This window comes from Mya arenaria, chromosome 4 (assembly GCF_026914265.1).
Source record: "Mya arenaria isolate MELC-2E11 chromosome 4, ASM2691426v1".
NCBI lineage: Eukaryota > Metazoa > Mollusca > Bivalvia > Myida > Myidae > Mya > Mya arenaria.
This window is the reverse complement of record NC_069125.1, coordinates 15,855,173-15,870,306: the sequence shown is the minus strand read 5'-3', so window position 1 is coordinate 15,870,306 and position 15,134 is coordinate 15,855,173.

Below are 15,134 nucleotides of genomic sequence, written 5' to 3'. Positions count from 1 at the left end.
TTGTTTATAGTTTCATTTCATGGTTATATGTGTTTCTGTTTTTGCTTTTTGAAATACATAAAAAAGTTATCCAGCAAAAATAAAAGAATATTGTACTTAAAATAAATCTCTTCACGATAAACTATATTAGGAAGTCCCTTTGCACAACACTTTTTTTCTAAAATACATCTGCACATGTAAGAAAACGTACATTTAATATTTAGTAAACATTTCACATGGTTCTGTCGATGGTGATTTTATCAACAAGTATTTAAAATCCTCAATTCGTTGATAAACAATATTTGAAAATATTCATGTGAAAATTTCCACATAGTATCAGTGTGCAACTGCATGCGTTATATACATTCGATTTGTTTATTTATATTAGTTTTGGTTGATGTGCAGGTTACTTGGGGCCAGTAATTACTTCGATTATTCCGGTAATTAGTTCTCTTTATTTCCAATAGTGTTTTTGAACCGATATTGGGCGAAAGAAATATGTACCAAAGATGTCAATACATATTGCGAATACAGCGAAAATTCAATTCAAAATGTTCATGTGTGACTGCGTTAACAAATGTACCTACCTATCATCATTTAAAAAGTAAAAGGCATTGTTCTGACGAATTCTGATTTATTACAAAACTAGACATTAGGTTATTTCGCATGATTCGGAAAGTTATAATGCTATGCTTGGCAACCTATTTGGTTCATTTTCTTCTGTTAAACGAATTGTAGATTATAATACCCGTATATGGTAAATCTGATCAATCATCTATTATATTTCAATATAAGAGGAAACTCTAAGACCTGTAGACTGATTTTATCTGTGTTTTATAACTGTATAACATTATCTTATGGCATTAAGATCAAAATCAGTCAGACACCAATAAAGCAGCACATAACACAAAATTCACAATTAACAAATATGAGTTGATCAGAATATAGTCGCATTACTGCATCAGAGCGGTCAGCATTAACTACAGAAGGCATTATTATCTGGAGATTCACGAAGCATTAAAGGTCCAAACTTAGTGAAAGCTGTAATACTGAAGATGTTTGTTTTAGATTTAGGAAATCAATTGTATCAGTTCACCAATAACTGTGATATCTTCAATGTACTTAGAAGCCATAATTTGAACAACCAAGATCTCCTTTTTGTACACATATTTTATAATAGAAAAATGAATCAACGAATCATCTTTTATCAACAATTGAATGAACATGCTCATAGACAGTACTGGTATTTGCAACACTTCAAAGCTCTTTTGCACCGATTTAATGGTCATTTTATGAGTCACTTTGCTACATGCAACATGCTCATCTTTGACTAGATATTTCTACGATGTCTTTCAAAGGTTCAAAGTGAACAGATACAATTTATTTAAAAGGCTTATTCTACAGACGCTTTCATAAACTCAAATAAAGTACCACAAAATCATGTGTACAATTAATCAGAACTAATGTATTTGAAGTAAAAAAAAATGATTTGTGATACTAAGTGTCCAACGGGAAACTTGAAAAAGACATTAGAAATGTTTTACTTTTCCATCATATGAATGAAATCCACTCATTCTTTCCAATGGAACAGTATGAGATGTTTATAAAACTTCTTGAGTGATTGCATAAACCACTGTTATGCAATATTCAGGCAGGTATTCATTCCAACTAATCGATCTTGGGTTTTCATCTGACGGTTTACTGTTAAAAAATGATATAGATGACGTTAATCAGACATGTTCATCACAATATCGTGACTAAAATAAAGCGTGCGCAAATATAATCCGACTATTTTCACAGCAAATACACAATAAATACAATAAACCAAGCAATAAATCAGTACTAATTTGCTAGAAAATATGGAAATGATGATAGTGTGTTTGAAGGCGACTCTCTTTTCACTAAATTTTCTTACATTTGAATAGTTGGGGAAGCGTATACTTATGTAATATATTATTATGTAAACACATGCTTCCGGCGATGGTGATATTATCAATACGTGTTTAAAATCCTCTCTTTGTCGATAACAACCTTTTAAGACATTTATGTAAATATTTTTAAATAGGTCCTGCATGCTAGTTCATGCGGTATATACATTCGATATGCTTAGGTTTGTTTACATTACTTTTGGTTGATGTTCAGATTTTCCGAGACAGATGGCTTCCAAAGACTTGTAATTAATTATAATTATTTCCATCATTTTTTTATCAAGATACTCGTTAAACGACGACATATACGATAATAATAACTGTTGTTGAACATTGATGTGTAAGAGAAACAATGACACCATACTAGTGATTATGAGAAATTCTGCTTGCATACAGAACAGAGCAAAAAGCAATGAATTGACTCCAAACAATTGTCAGGCTTAAAAAACGGAGTAATCAATAGAAATAAAAAATAATGACGTATTCAGAATATGAACGTCGGTGTTGCAGATATGCCTTTTCAATTAAATGAAATTTCATTACTTGAGTTCGTAACACAGTCTGATCCATACTGACAAAACATGTTTTGTATCCGATTTTTACATAACAATAACTTAGACAGCAATAACTCGCCCAGCGGAATAAAACTTGATCATGATATTGTTTAATGGAACAAGGATGACGTATCAAATCCAAATATTTAATCAAGAAGGACACACAAGGGAACATACACAGTACACATAAATGAAAACCAACTGCAGGATATGGAAGAGGTGTTCTTAACTGAACGGTGAAATTCGTTGAAACGTCATTGCATTAAATTTGATAGTGTGGTTGCATGTTCTACTATTAGCGTTGATGACGTCAAAAAGAAAAAAAAAACATTATTTGAAAGTAGTATGTAGAATCATGCAGTGTATTTGCTGTCCAAAGGTAAATGACAAGCACTAGTTTTAAAGGTGTCAATTTCACAGTCATAAAAAGCATGGGCTTATAAGGGATGTTTGCTCGTGTTATCTCGAAATGGACGTCAGTATTACTTTCTTTTCAGGTAATTAAATCGAGTGTTATTGCATTATCTTTCAGCTTTCGTCAAAATTGAGGGTAAGTAGTTTGATAAAACTATATTCAATGCATACTTCTTTCAAATATAAGACTAAAAATACACTGTTTTATCATTGATCACTTTAATTTGTGTTCATTATCTGTTATCTAACACATTTTCTTGACACCCAACACACCTTACAGGCAGGTTGAACTACATTAACCTTTCATGATAGTATGTTGAGAAGCATTCACAGAAAATGTACTTAAAACTTCACTGTTTGCTTACATGTATTATACCTCTCTTTTAAAATCTACATTCGATTATGTTTTAAGTTCCTTTTAACGTAATTATCATTATACTTATACATTCCAAATTTGTCAGATGGAAGTTGTTTTGAAATGTGAAATATTACGTATTCGAGCACTGTTTATAACAATCGAATGGTATTGGCGTGTACTAGCTTTTGCATGTTAATGAATGCGAAGCAGACAAACAAAAACAAAAGAAGTGTTTAGTTTTGTTTCGCTCTAAAAAATAGCAGTAAACTATATTCAAATGTTCGTAATGAAACAAGTAAGGAAGCTTATAATCTTCCTAAGGAACTTGTTCAGAAGTATTACATTATCCCACGTCTTTATAAATAACGACGTATTTTCAAGTTTAACCTGCTTTATGTATCTAGTTTTGTCACCAATCATTCCTAGTTTCAAATTCCCTAAGACGTTTTGTCCAAGAATAGGAAAAACATCAATATCTTTCGTTTATATTAATATTTAACGACTAACTCTTACGAAGAAAATGCATGGTAGTATTTTGGTTTAATAATTTTATTTATTATCTAATAAGAATATATACATATGGCATTAAGTAGCAATTAGTTTATAATATTCAGTTTAGAATAATAACAACGGAGTCGTTCCTTTTTCGAAAATTTGAGGATACCTATACTCATAACATATTTGACTTATTTCAATCGATGCTATTTGTAATATTTTTGTTGAATACCAATAATTATTATAAATCTTTTCTTCACTGCGATATAAATATTCACATGTAGTTTCTGTTAATCAAGACGCAATGGCAATCGTTTCTTCCCTGCTTAGTTATATTTGTTTACATGTTTTTTTTAAATATGGTTATATTTTTTCAGAAATAAACGAAAGGAAAGACAGTCGTTTAACAATAATTACTTTGCGAAGCCTACGACAAAGTCATTGCAAACCCTGGAGATTTTGAAACATCGTTTTGGTTCAACAACAAAAATTGGACAGCAATTATTGTGGAATCTTAGTAGCTCAGTTGATCTTTTTCATTTTAAGGTAAACTCACCATTGGAAGTCACATTTTGTCTCTTTGCCATTGCCACATATAATCAGCACTACGTATTTGTAATTGGTACCATACATCCCTATCAACGCAAACTGTTTTGTTATAATAACTTTTATAACAAAACGTAACAAAGAATAATTTTGCATTTTTGGCAGTTAAGATGTCAGAGGTTTTTAAGTTATATTCCCGTCTACTTTTGAATAAAGGCGTCCATGAGAAATCTGTTTTCTACAATGACCTTATTTACCGTTCCTATTTCATTATGAAAATTGTTCGATACCATATTCCTAAAAGGTTGTGTTTCATGGGGAGCAGAAAAAATAACTTAAGGGTTTGTTTATATGTTCGTTTCATGGCTAAATAAGTGGCGTTGTTCTTGAATATTAGCGTTCCATAGCAACAAGACAACGTAATAGTAATTATGAGACATCCTGCTCCCATTAAAACATAATCCACAGCACTGAATTGACTCAAATTATTGGGGAACTTAGCAAGCAATTAGATATGCATTTTCAGCTTAAATATTATTTCCGTTTTAATCTTGTTTTAGAAATTCTATATAAATTGCTGTTTATCAAACATCACATGAGTGCATATATCTAAATACGAATTTTGTACGCTTGGATGTAAACTTCATCATAATGTCGGGCAAGCATTTGTTGAAACCGATCTACGGAAATAGATAACAATTTATTAAACGCTGCTTTCTTATCTCTAGTGTAGAGCATCCTATTACCTCTCTAATGACTTGGGCTATATTGCTGTTTATCGAGTTACAAGGATGGATAAGACGATATCACGCATTGACGTACATTCGGTCGTTGATTTTGTAGTTTTGAGTAGATTTTATCTAGAAAACAAATGCTTGATACATGTTTTCCGCCTTAAACTTATCCGTTTAAGTTCTAGAAATGTTATCGTTGTTATTGTTCTTAACACAGCTGTTGTTAATGATGAAAAACAAATCATTTGGAAATTTAAAATATATTCAAGGTTTGAAGGTCAATTTTTCTTATCCTTTGGAACGAAATCAAAAATAAAAGGCGGTGCACTTGACCGCGACATGGTAAACACAAGCCCTTTTGTTTTACGGATTAGCCGTTGCAACATGGTCAAGAAAAATACACAGTTTCCAGTCGTTAGGAAAATGCGATAAACTTTATAACAATATTCCGCAACAAACATAAAAACTAAACTATACCAATTTTGATATACCAGATACCACAAGGAAATACAATGGTAGCAAGCTTTCAATATGGAATTATTTGGTCTATTCATTAAGTTCAATTAAGGAATTTTGATTGTCCAAAAAGCCCTACATCCATATATCATGCAGCCAAGACAATTTTTCAATGTCATTTGTTAATGACCTGGGATTTAAAATATTCTAGATATTCGCCAAATTCTGGATGACACTAGTAATATGGTTTAGATATTAGATATTTTAATGGCTCATACTATATGCCATATTCTTGTCACTTACTTGTTAAATATATATTGTGTATTTAAAAAAAGTGGTTAGGCAAGTAAAGTACATGTCATGACAATATATATGTATATAAACTAATAAACTAAACACAATTATAAAGAAATAACCTGCAAACGAATGGGTCAAGCAGGAGCGAAATTGCTCAAACATTTATCCGACATAGCTCAAAAATACCTTGGCTGTTGCATAGTAAGTAGACAACAATTGTACAAGAGTTACAACAGCATTAAAATTACGTCATTTACATTTAAGAAGTATGAACCTTGCGAGGTTAACATTCCATAAATAAAACAACACAAGCTGTCTAATTAAGAGTAGTGCCTAATTACTTTATATTTACACAGTAGAAGACGAGTTCCATTTATTTTATTGTTTCAATTATATGACAACCTAAAGGCTTATGTTTGGAATGATTTATGTGCTGATGAAATAATGTGGCCAATGTTCTCATATTAATTGATGTCAGCATATAAGGATATGTCATGTTTTGCAACATAAAAAATTATTCACGAAGTGTGAAGACTGTCTCGAGACTTTATATATACATACAATCATAAATTCAACTATGCATCACCTATTGAATGATATTTGTATGTTGTACTACAGGCCTTGTACTACGATAAATTTATGTTATGTTATCATCATTAAAGGGTGGGGACTAAATCGTATTGAATGCAAAATGTTAAATGTCTTCTATAGTTTAAATAATCATGTGCCTGTTTATTCGACAATTTGTTTCTTACGATGACAGAAACACATCTTTAAACAACATTAAGTAAATTATCCATTTTAAAGCAGAAAAAATACATTTGATTTGGAAAGGAATGTTTCCCTTCTTTAAAACAAACTACTTTGAGTGAAAATATCTATCCCGAATTTTGGTAACATTCACAAGTTTAAAAATGTTTCTAGGTAAATGTTTGTATTTTTTTCATTGTGTACATTTATATATTATATTTAGTGTTTCTGGGTTTAAATTGAAAATATTTCCAATGAAAGTAAAGAAATAAATGAATAAACGCAATCGAAATTTAAATACCTTAAGTTGAAGCCGAACCAACTCACTCCTACGCACAGGGTACAGAAGGTAGAAAGTTAAGCTCTTTACATGCTTATCAAATGATGCTCACTATGAGCCAATTTTTGACCACTTTGCGCAAGAGTGAACTTCTGTTTTTATTCCAAAATAAATCTAATTGTTAAGCCGAAGCTTATATTTAATTAAAGGTGGTATAGTGGTAAAAGGTGTCTATCTCTCATCCCAAAACGTGAGTAGGCTCGTTTGTAATTTGTCTAAATGGACGGCAATATTGCTTCCTGATCAGGAAACTGACTAGAACGTATTATTTATCATCCAACGTTTGTCGTGTAAGCTTCACAAGCAATTCGATAAAACTACGAGGGTCACAACTAGGTAGATTCAAAAAAGCGCTAGTAATGAACTTTTTATCATTTATCACTTCAATCTGCGTTCGCTATCTTGTATCTAACACAATGTCTTGACAAGAAATACACCTAGGCAGGTAGTAGAGGTTGTTCACTATATCTTTTTCCCGATAATATTCCAAGTCATATGTAAATAAATTGTTCTAGAATTTACGCTTTCATACTGACCATCATTGTTATGATTGCTATGCATTCTACTACTTCGTAATCATTATAAAAACAAAAACAATCGTATTGTGTCTTGCGGATAAATTTCGATATAATTTATATAATTAACCGTGTACATATGATAAAAATAAGATGGTTTTGGATGGTCTTTAAATTCGTCATAACCTACACAAAACTACCAATATGACCGTATTTATTACAGATATCGCTCTGCGACAATATTCAATATATTATTTCCAAAACCATAAAAATAATTGATTTACTGTTTTTTCATATCAAAAGACACTCCCTCACAGGAATCAAGTTTAATTTCAATCATTTAATTTCTTGCTTCAGTTGACGATATACCATTGTTGCATTATCAGATTCAGATTACAAACAACTTCAAGGCCTTAAAAGATCCTACAAAATATTTTACAGGAAATAATTCCCTTTATTTCGTTGATTGCTTTTAAAAAAGGTAATTACTAGACGAGAAAAGTAAAAGCAGAGACAGCTTTTTTAAAACAATTACGTCGGAAAGCCTTTGACAACAAATATAATAAAACATCCTGCTTGTACTTCACAGAAACTGCAGCGCCGATTTGACTGCAATTATTAGGGAAACCAGCAGCTCCCAGCAATCTTGCATTTTTCAGTGGGAATAACAACTATAAAAGTCACGTCCTGTCTGTTTGTTCAAAAAGGCAAATGTTAAACACTCACTTATCCTTACTGAAACACTGTAATACTAACAAAAGGGCACACAACGTAATGCCAACACAAACAAATCATACATGCATCAAAATATATTCATCTACAACTGTTAAGTCTCACTGCCCTAAATCGGTCATCGGTCAGCGAAACTGGCGTTAAATGGGCATTTAAACTAGTTTATTGCTACTAATAATACAATGAAACTCCAACAAATCAAACTCCAACATTTGGTGAAAACAATTTTTTTTATGTATGTTATTTCTTTCCAGTGTCTAGTTGCGTTGTACTTCGTTGAATGTTCTGCTCATTGTGCATTTAAACAGGCACATTGTTAACTGTTGATAGCTGGGCTGGTTCGCCTAGCTTATACTGGAGGATTGCAAAAAGTAACCGAAAAAAATGATATACTGCATCTGTGCATTTCAAGGTAGTGACTAGTTGGTGATTTAAATATTTTCGGTGTCTTATTAAGCCATATAAAGTGATTAGATAGCCATGTTTTTGGTATATAAACTAAGTTATTGGACAAAACGTGGATAGAAATAACTGCATGTGAAACAATTTATGAATCTGGAGATGTCACATATTACAAGAACAATGTTAGGAACGGTTAATAACTAAACTAAATATGACCTTTTTCAAGCACAGCATACAAGAAGGCCATCAGTGCATGGTGTTTTGTTGATTTTTCCATTGCGTCATAATACGTCGAACATTGACACATTATAGCAATAGCGATCAATCCGTGATCGTTACTTAAAAATTTGTTTTATCTTGCGGCACTTTCAGGATTGCCAATTATTTTTCAACATCTTGCAACAATGCGAAAGCATGGCCTTCATATATAAGGATAACTAGAACTAGTGATTTTCGAAGCAAATAATACATACTTAAAAATTAAAAATAGGTAAATATAATTTTATAATTATATTGAAGGTTCTGACAGCTAAGTTACTAGGCCAGTTGGAATCTTCTTTTTATCACTTGATTGAATTTTACTCTCTACATCATTTTGCGATGAAGCATTATGCAATGTTCTATTAAGCTTCTGTTTTGCATTTAGCAATGTTGCAAAATTGCAGCATGAAGGTAAGACTCCCGCTAAATGATCAGTGAATTATTCTATTAATAAATGTTGGACAAGTGTGAGGCTATGGCCATATAAACTAGATAAGTGTTTAATAAATTCGGGTTCTTGTTAGTTCATGTTTCATCGACCGTTTCAAGCCTCTAATTCCATCATTAATGGTAAAGCTTTTTTTGAGTACGTGGTCTGTTTGTGATGTGGTGTGGTGTTAATATGTGTGTGTCTTCTCTAGTTTGCGTGCTGTTGACTGCTACGCCACGAGAAAGTTTAAAATTAAACACTTTTTTACTTGTTTAGACTTATTGACGTGTGGGAAATTCTTTTCACATTTTATTTCATCGATGGTAAATACTTTTCATCATTAAAGAAGATAAACATCAACGGAAACAACGAGTTTCTTCTTGTATCAGGGAACAACGTTTGTCGTCATTACCCCACCCACCATTTTAACATGGCTGGGAAACGTGGTCCGAAGTCTGGAATTGACCTAGATGAATTAGAGAATAGACTGAATCAACGTTTTGATAAACTAGAATGCATAATGAAAGATTGTGTAAAACAGGAAGAATTCCAACTTGCCAAAAGCAACATCAGAGTGTTGTTATACGAAAATGACAATGTGGCCCAATATACTAAACGGGAGAATATTCGCATCGGCAACTTCTACCCGGATGGAGACTTAACTGACTCTGTGTTAAGCATGTTTAACCATGCTATTTCACTGGAAAACAAAGCCATGAATGATGTTTCGCAGAAGGAGGAGGAGCTCAGCCAATCTGTCATTTCTCCCAGTACTCGTCAGGCTGTCATCACTAGGGCTGACAGAAGTGCCTGTCACTACACTAATCCCATGTCGCGTGGGGCAAAGAAGCAGATCATTGTACGTTTTGTATCGCGCGAGACAATCCGTACACTACACAGATTTAAGAAGAATCTCAAATCCAGTCCTAACCCGCACTATAAGAATATCTACATTATGGATGACCTGACTCCCGTGCGCATAAAGCTTAAAGCTGTGGTCTCGAAACTTCCAGGAGTGGAAAAAAACTTTTGTTATAAATGGTAATATCCATTGTATGTATAAGGGTAAACATTACACCCTGTCCTCACCTGATGACATCTTCGATCAGCTTGCTGTGAATGTTACAGATGATATGTTAAAGGACATGGGTCTGCAGAGATACATCTAGGATCCAGAGGAGGAGGATGAAATCCCCGATGACTTTGTTTATGACAGTTATGTTAAAAGTTCATTTGTTTCTCCGAATTTTGATAATGGTACAAGTAGTACTGTATATCAACTACATACTAGTTCTACTCCTAAACACGTAAATACGTTATGTGCATATATATCACAAATTGATAATCAAACTGTAGTGAATACTTCCAATTTTCATAAAAATGTTGATGATGCTTTCAATGCTGCAAATATTAATGTTACAAGTAATGTTGCAAAGGTTACAAGTTCTAGCGATATCAAATGTTTTGTAAATTGTTTAGATAATTCTGTTTATCCATTACATATTAATTCTAGTCATGTAAATTCATTATGTGTTCAAACTGTGCAAGATAGTCAAACTGAAATTAATACTCCCAGTTTTCATTAATCTGTTGATTGTTCTGTAGATTTTACAAAATATGGTGTTGCTAAAACACTTGATGCAGCTGCCTCAAACTTTAGTATTGATGATAATTGTATCACTTTTACTAATAATGTCGACCATACTTCATATTGTTTGTCTGTTGATACCAGGGTTGTGAACCTAGCCTTTATAAATGTTTGTGGATTTATGTCCAAAATTGATTACCCTGAGTTTGTTGATCTTATTAACAAGTATGATGCCATTGGTTTAGCAGAAACACAATTAGATAGTTATGATGTTCCTGTCTTGCATGGTTATGTTTTTAAAGGTATATGTAGAGAAAAGTTTATAAGAAAATCTGGAGGTGTAGGAATTTTCATTAAGAAGGATTTGGCTGATCAAATTAAAATTCTTGATTGTAGCAATGAAAATTGCCTCTGGTTTAAATTCATTTCCAGTGATGTAATTGTTGGTACAGTTTATATACCACCTGAAGGTTCAAAGTACAGTTCTATCGATATTTTTGATAAATTAGAACGCGATATTGTCGATATTTACTCAGAATTTGATAATGCATACTTTGCTATAGTGGGCGATTTAAATGCTCATACTAAAAAACTAATAGATTTTGTGGAAATTGATCCTTATATTGCATCTCAAAACTTAGATGTTACTACTAGGAATATGTTCTCCATTGCCAATTTATTGGATCTAGGATTTTCAGTTGAAAGGTGTTCACGTGATACTCATGCTCCAAATAACTATGGTTATCGTTTGATAGATCTTTGTAAGTCTGCTAACATATACAAAGCTAATGGAAGATTAGGCAAATATATTGATATTGGTCAGTGTACATGTATAAGCAATACTCTTATAGATTATGTTTTGTTATCGCCGGAATTATTTCCCAGAACTGTACATTTTGAGGTGCAGGAACATGATCCATTGTTCTCTGATGTTCACTCTTGTGTAGAATTTAGTATTAGTATTAATATGTCATTAAATTTTAGTTCTGGCCATGTTTAAAATGTTGTTGATTCCACTGATGATGTTGTAAAAAGACCAATATGGGATAATAATGCAAAAAATCAATTTGTAAGTCACATTGATGAGTTAAAGATCACTGCTTTGGCAGATGAAATAGATAGCTTATGTACTAGTAAGCAGTATACTGTTGATGTTGTTAATCATTTGACAAATAGTGTTTCTAATATTTTAACTAATGCTGCTGATAAATCTCAATTGTTGTTAGAAAAGAAAATTGGTAATAAAACACCTGTTCGTAAACACCTTAAAAAAGAATGGTATGATAATGATTGTAAAGTTGCTAAGTTAAATCAAACTTCGTCATCCAATTGTGCAGATATGTATTCAGAAATTGATTTTGATTCTATCCCGGGCAATAATGAGGAATTAAATATGCCATTTAGTATTAATGAAATAAGAAAAGCGGTACACAGCTTGAAAAACAATAAATGTCCTTCTTCATTTGATAATATTTTAAACGAATATCTTAAGTATAATGGAAGTGAGTCTTTCTTATTACTTGTTTGCAAACTATTTAATTTCATTTTTGATTCTGGAGTATTTCCAGAGGTTTGGAGTAGAGGCATCATTTTCCCAATTTATAAAAACAAGGGTAGCATCAATGACCCGGATAATTATACAGGCATTACAATTTTAAGTTGCATGGGAAAATTATTTACGACTGTCCTAAATAACAGATTAAACTCTTTCCTGGTTAACCACAGTTTACTCTGTGAGGAGCAAGCTGGCTTCAGGAAAAATTATAGTACCATTGATTATGTTTTTTCTTTGAAAATCTTGATTGATTTTTATTTAATGAAAGGTAGACATCTTTACTGTGCCTTTATTGATTATAAGAAAGCATTTGATAGTGTTAATAGAATAGCTTTGTGGCATAAACTCTTAGAAAATAATATAGATGGTAAATGTATTAAGATAATTAATAGTATGTATGATATTGCTAACTCATGTGTTAAAGTTGGTAATTCATTATCAGAGTTTTTTAGTAGTCAAGCTGGTGTTAGGCAAGGTGAGAACCTTTCCCCAATACTATTTTCTCTGTTTCTTAATGATTTGACTCAGTTTATGTCAAGTAGGTTTGAAGGGCTTGAAACCTTTTCTAAAAGTACCTTTGAATGTTTAAGTGATGATGATGTAGATGTTTACCTACGTCTTTATATATTACTTTATGCTGATGACACAGTTATTCTCGCCGAATCTCACGCCGACTTGCAAGCGGCATTGAATGCCATGCTAGAATGTAATATGTGGGATTTAAAAGTTAATCCTAGTAAAACTAAAGTTATTGTTTTTTTTGTAAGTCTAAAAGAACATTACTGAAAGAACAGGATTTCTACTATGATGGCGCTAAAGTAGATATTGTTGATGAGTTTGTGTATCTTGGTGTTATGTTTAGCTACAATGGTAAATTTACTAAAACTAAAAAACTTTTGGTAGATCAAGCTCGTAAAGCAATGTTTGCACTTATAAAAAAATCTCGTAAACTTAACTTAGCTTACTCTTTACAATTGTATTTGTTCATTTCAATGATTGTACCAATATTATTATATGGTTCAGAGGTATGGGCTATGGAGGATCTTAAGATATTAGACCAATTTCAGTTAAAATATTGTAAACTCATTCTAAATTTAAAACAGTGTACCCTTAATTGTATGATTTATGGTGAACTTGGTTTAAAACCAATTTCTATACAAGCTAAAACTAGGCTTTTGACCTTTTGGAGTAAAATAGTAAATTCTGCTGTTGTGAGCAGCAGCAAAAATAGTCACTTATTGTATAATACTGCATATTCTTTGCACAATGATGTTACCTCTGGCTTGAAGTTCCCATGGCTTTCCTTTGTTAAGAATTCTTTAAATGATTTAGGATTAAGTATGTACTTTGATTTACAACAGGTTAATAGTGTTATTGTTTTTAAAAAATATGGTTAAAAACAGATTATCTAACCAATTTATTCAAAATTGGTATAGTATTGTTTCAAATTTATCAAAATGTCAAATGTATAAAGTATACAAAAAAGATTTTGGGTTTGAAAGCTATATTGATATACTACCCAAGAATCTTTCATTGTATTTGCTAAAATTTAGAATTATGAATCACAAATTTTCTATTGAAGTAGGGCGTGCTCAAAATGTTGAGAGATTTCATAGAACATGTCATTTGTGTAGTAGTAATAGTTTAGGTGATGAATTTCATTACTTGTTTGAATGTCAACATTTTTCAGACGATAGAAAGAAAAATATTAAATTGTACTTTTGTCGTAACTCTAATTGTATTAAGTTAGATAATGAACAGTAAAAACAAAAAAGAACTTATTAAACTGGCTATATTTTGTAAATCCCTTTTATCTAATGTCAAATAATCATTCTCCTTTAAAAACAATACGACTTATTTGTCTAAGTATTTCCTATTATAGGCAACTGTATGTAATATATGTCCACTTTGTTTATATATATGTTTAATTATTGTTCTGATCACATGGTTGTAATAACCCATGATCTAAATAAATCTTGAAATCTTGAAATCTAGTTCATTGTCGTTTGGGCCCTCTCGATGTGCCCATTAACAGGGTTTATTTTTTTTATTTTTGAAGCTGGTCCCTATAGTTTTCATTGCATTATTTTATCAGACAGAATGCTGGTAAATCCATTGTGTATGTCTATTCGAAGGACGTTAAATCAGCCAAAGCTATCAATATTACTGGTGAAGATTATGTAGACTAATTAGTGCCTGTAAAATATTAACGCAACGAAGCATGAAGTAAATCACGCTTATGTTTATTGTTAATGTAAAAATGAAGGTCGTGCAAGGTAATCCCTACTCTTTAATGTAAATCTCTTCACCTGCAGCTAAAACACAAAACCTTTTCTAGTTATTTATTACGTACTGTTCATTTACGCTGTGTTTTGTATAAAACATATGATATCTGTTATAGATGTCGATGGTAATAAAATCAAATTCTGAAGATATCCACATATGTTAAAACGTTGTTAAAACGTTTACAACGTTGTTCACGTCTGAAAAAAAAACACCAACTTGACTTACCTTATTATACCTATTTATATTTACGCCGATTACCACAATCGCTTTTTCTTACATGTCATATATACATTTGCCCGTTCTTGCCGTGATCCGAACGTCGAAATAACAACTACATCAAAATGAACATTTGAAAGATAAATTATATAACTATTTGATTGATTTACTTTAAATGAGAAAAAATATATAAGCAATATTGTATATTACTAACTCTTCCCAATAAGGTACCACTAATAACTAATAAGTTACAGTATTTTAATGTTTATGCAATCTGTTCTGTTGTCTTGTGGCATTG